Below are 5,323 nucleotides of genomic sequence, written 5' to 3'. Positions count from 1 at the left end.
TTTCACATTTAACCTACTCAAAGCCATGATCAGCCCAACAGAAAAGTGCTCAGCTTGTTTCTGTGGAATATGGTCCCCTTTCCTCTTTCCCTTCTCCTTATAAGGCTTGTGTTTTACTTTACTTTCAGTTGTTATCCATCAACAATTATACACAAACAATTCTGAACTTCCTCTTCACTCTTAGCTGCTCAACTGGCAAAGCCGATGTTTACAGAGTTGCAAACCAGAAAGTGCTAAATTGATGCAGCACATTTGCATACATTCCACTTGAAAAAATTAAAACAACATAAAACAAGGCAGGTGAGGCATCCCGGGGAAGTGATGTGAAGGCAATTATTCTGTTTAAAATGTTTTGTCTATATATGGTATGCATGCCATCATTCACAGCCTGTCTTCCTGAATGTGATTTCTGACATCCTGTTGTTTGCTGCACTACTTAATTACAGTGAGTAATGAAGAGATTTTAAAACCACACTGTCACAGTTAATAGGGTGAATAATTAAAGTAATAGTAGAGTTGGTTTCCCTTCTGTACAAACCATTTGGTCTTCTAACACATTGTTTAGATTTGCCCACAGAGTGATTCTCTGCCTCAGAATTTACTGCTGCATTGTTTCAGAAGCCTGACTTGACCACTGTGCTCATCACAAGAAGAATGTGAGAGTTAACCTGTGTGAACTCCCTGAAATAACATACTAAGGCAGATAGTTACAGCTTTACATTTCTTTCTCTCTCCCTACCCTTTTCTGGGATTAGGGTGGGCAATTTGTTCTCCTGAAGCAACACACAGTTGATAATCCATTAGGTGAAAAATTATGAATTCTCAGATTTTCTTTAGTTTCTCAGAGATAAAATAGACAGGTGGAGAAGAGGCATAAACAAAAATAATCTTCACAGTCATTTTTAATTAGAGAGAACAAAAGTATAGAAACCAAAAGTAGCTGACACCAAGGGGTGGGAACAAGCAAACATTACTATGATGAAGAAAGGTTCCCGGGAGGGGCACCTGCCTGACCCAGTCTGTTAAGCATTCAACTCTTGATTTCAACTCAGGTCATGATCTCAGGGTTCTGAGATCTAGCCTCATGTCATCTCCTTGTCATCTCAGGCTCTGTGCTCAGTGGGGAGTCTGCTTGAGATTCTCTGGCTCTCTCACCTCCCTTTTATCCCCTCCCCATGCTCAAGCACTCTCTCTCTCTCAAATAAATAAATAAATCTTAAATTGGAAGGAAGGAAGGAAGGAAGGAAGGAAGGAAGGAAGGAAGGAAGGAAGGAAGGAAAGTTGGTTCATGGGAGACAGAAATGGAAAATAAGCCAAAGGGAGACGTTTGGGATCAGATTAGGAAGAGTCTTTAATGTTAAGTTAATTATGTGTAATTTACTCTGCAGGAAACTCAGGACCATAGAGCTATGAGCATGAATGTAACATCATGCAAGTGATAGAAAGATTAAAAAAGGTTAAAGAGTATTGGCTTGTGAGGCATGTGCTTAGTGCTTTAGGATGGATACTAGTTAACTTCAGGTCTTCCAGTGGCTAGAATTCTTCATACATAACTTAAGATGTTATTGTTTAGGAAGTAGATCCTCATATTGGCAACATCTCTGGATTAAAGTAAAAAAAACAAAAGTCGTGTCATCTTCCTAGTCTTAGTTTTCTCATCCTGTAAAACATGTTTGTCCTGTCTTCCTCATGGGGTGGCTGCTAGGAGCAAAGTGAGCTGTTTATTGCTGATCCCATGAAAGGAAATCAAATAAGCTGTTGACCAAGTACATCAGGGTTTGTGCTGGCTACAGGGACAGAGACAGCCACGTTGACAGAGTGCTAAGTATTATCTTGTAAGAGGGAGGTCTGAGGTCGAGTATTTACAAAGTTCTGGGTGTCCGGGGTAAGACAAGACTTCTTTTTATTTTATTTATTTTATTTTATTTTATTTTATTTTATTTTATTTTATTTTATTTATTTTATTTTATTTTATTTTATTTTTTATTTTATTTTATTTTATTTTATTTTATTTTATTTTATTTATTTGTTTATTTTTAAGACAAGACTTTCAATATGGAGGCTAGACTGGGCTGGGCCATGTTTTTAATATCATAGTTTGGAATTAGTACATATGAGGCATTGTTTAAAATGAATTTTGTGAAGTAAACAGTTATTTGATAAATTCCATTTGGTAACTGATTTTTCTGGGAAGGAAGCTTCTGAAAGAAACAATAAAGTTACCTCCAGTCTCATCTTCCTGAGAAAGAATTCTCTAGAATAGTAAAGTCATATGCATGCAAATGACTGTAAACTAAAGTCATTTACTTTTCTTTGTAGGCAAGCTTTATTTTCAACCCTACTAAGCTGTGTGGCTTAATTTCATAGTAGATACCATGAGAAATGGGTGCACTATAGAAATGAAGGTTGAACACTTTAAGAGACATGAATCTGGTTCCAAACCACCCAAGGGAGCGTTAGACATTGCTGTAGTTTCTAAATTGCATGGAGTTAATAAATTCATCAAACTACAGACTCAAAATGACTAAATTCTATTATATGTAAATAATGCCTTCATTTAAAAAATATGTAAGCCTGCGCCCGCGGCCCCCACCAGTACCCCGGTATCCGTTACGGCACTGATGTGAGTGTGGACCAAACTCTGGCTTCTCTGATGACCTACAAGTGTGCAGTGGTTGATGTGCTATTTGGGGGTGCCAAGGCTGGTGTTAAGATCAATCCCCAAAACTACACTGATAATGAATTGGAAAAGATCACAAGGAGGTAGGTTTACCATGGAGCTGGCAAAGAAGGGCTTTATTGGTCCTGGCATTGATGTGCCTGCCCCAGACATGAGCACAGGTGAGCGGGAGATGTCCTGGATTGCTGACACCTATGCCAGCACCATAGTGGACTATGATATTAATGTCCTTACCTGTGTTACTGGTAAGCCCATCAGTCAGGGTGGGATCCATGGGCGGATCTCTGCAACTGGCCGGGAGTCTTCCATGGGATTGAAAATTTCATCAATGAAGCTTCTTACATGAGTATTTTAGGAATGACACCAGGGTTTGGAGATAAAACGTTTGTTGTTCAGGGATTTGGTAACGTGGGCCTGCACTCTTTGAGATACTCACATCGTTTTGGTGCTAAATGTGTTGGTGTTGGTGAATCTGATGGGAGCGTATGGAATCCAGATGGTATTGACCCAAAGGAACTGGAAGACTTCAAATTGCAACATGGATCAATCCTGGGCTTCCCCAAGGCAAAGCCCTTATGAAGGGAGCATCTTGGAAGCTGATTGTGACATCCTGATCCCTGCTGCCAGTGAGAAGCAGCTGACCAAGTCCAACACACCCAGAGTCAAAGCCAAGATCATTGCTGAGGGTGCCAATGGACCAACAACCCCAGAGGCCGATAAGATCTTCCTGGAGAGGAACATCATGGTGATTCCAGACTTCTACTTGAATGCTGGAGGAGTGACAGTATCTTACTTTGAGTGGCTGAAGAATCTGAATCATGTCAGCTATGGCCGTTTGACCTTCAAATATGAAAGGGATTCTAACTACCACTTGCTCATGTCTGTTCAAGAGAGCTTGGAAAGGAAATTTGGAAGGCATGGTGGAACTATTCCGTTGTGCTCACAGCAGAATTCCAAGACAGGATATCGGGCGCCTCCGAGAAGGACATCGTGCACTCTGGCCTAGCTTACACCATGGAACTAGAAACGACCTGTGCCACAGAGCCATTTGGGTATTTTTGCCTTTAAATGGAAGGTCTCTTCCCTCCAGCTGTGCTGCCTTGCTCCCTGGCTGCTCCGGGAAGGTGGGACCCCCAGGGTGGATCCTGGGGCTGGAAATGCACCTGTTGCCCAGCAGCAGCCAGTGGCTCACTGCCTTGGCTCTGGACGAGTCTGAGACCTGCGGTAGCTCTGATGCCTCTGAGCAGCAGGTGTGGAGCATTTTCAGGGGGTGGCATGGTCCGCAAGTGACTTACTGGTATTTTACATCAGCAAAATAACTCAGTTTTACAGATTGCAACAAAGATAAAAGCTGTTTCTCTTTATGCATTTTATTCTCTTAGAATAAAATAAGTACATGCTGCTGTAATAAAATTGCCTTTAATCACTTAAAAAAATAAAAAAATAAAAAATATGTAAATGAAAAATTGAGTCTCCATACTCCCTCCCAAATTTGTATTATTTCCCTAAATTCTTCCATTCACTTTCCAATGCAAGACATTCTGGTTCTACATTCTAATATCCCAGTGTTTTAAGAACCAAATCTTTCCAAAAAGAAAAAGCGTTTACATAAAACTTCCTAATATGTCACATGTCCCCATGTAAATTATTCTTAATTTTTCCAAACATCCACACTTACTTAATGTTCTGTCTTTTTTTTTAAATTTTTTAAAATTTATTTATGATAGTCACAGAGAGAGAGAGAGGCAGGGACACAGGCAGAGGGAGAAGCAGGCTCCATGCACCGGGAGCCCGACGTGGGATTCGATCCTGGGTCTCCAGGATCGCGCCCTGGGCCAAAGGCAGGCGCTAAACCGCTGCGCCACCCAGGGATCCCAATGTTCTGTCTTTGTTCAATTTTTCCAGTAACCTAAATAGAGCAGCCCCTATCTCTGTGTATTAAACTTGTATACACATCCTCATGAACTAACTTAAATAGGATCTTTTCTGAAAAATCTTTCCACGTTCCTCTTACAACATTTTCATACCAGGCTTATGGCATTTATTACTTTTATTCTGGATTGTAGACACTTGCTTATAGGTGTGTCAAATCATTAAAACGAGGATTCAAATCTGTTCCATCTCTCCAAGTCTTCTATTATTTAAAAATAGACCTTTCTTGGCTCAGTGGTTGAGCGACGGCCTTCAGCTCAGGTCGTGATCCTGGGGTCCTGGGATCGAGTCTCGCATTGGGCTCCCCACAGGGAGCCTGCTTCTCCCTCTGCCTATGGTCCTTCCTCTCTCTCTGTGTCTCTCATGAATAAATAAATAAATAACATAATTAAAAAAGAAACATCCGATTCTTGGTTTCAGCTCAGGGTTAGGAAATCAGGCTCCCCATCAGGCATGAGTGGGGAGCCTGCTTAAGGCTTTCTCTCTCCCTCTTGCTCTGGCCCTCTCCCCACCCATCTTCACTCTCTCTCTCTCTCTCTAAAATAAATATATAAATAATAAAATAAAATATGAAAATAGATCTTGCATATAGAAAGTGTTTGGCAAATATTTTACAAATGGATGATTGGTTGATTAGATTGTGTCTATTCAAGTTTCTACAGATACCTCCAGAGAATGGTACACAGGGCAGGTAAATGTTCTAGTGTGCTC

At 40.7% G+C, this 5,323-nt stretch overlaps 1 pseudogene; it reads left to right on the top strand.

The window, feature by feature from the left end:
• The first annotated feature begins 2,617 nt into the window (after positions 1-2,617).
• LOC140600813 (glutamate dehydrogenase 1, mitochondrial-like) lies at positions 2,618-3,748 on the top strand (annotated as a pseudogene).
• The last annotated feature ends 1,575 nt before the right edge of the window (positions 3,749-5,323 follow it).

The sequence above is a fragment of the Canis lupus genome, chromosome 12 (assembly GCF_048164855.1).
Source record: "Canis lupus baileyi chromosome 12, mCanLup2.hap1, whole genome shotgun sequence".
NCBI lineage: Eukaryota > Metazoa > Chordata > Mammalia > Carnivora > Canidae > Canis > Canis lupus.
Note: the sequence above shows the minus strand (reverse complement) of the source record. Positions and strands in the feature narration are given on the sequence as shown.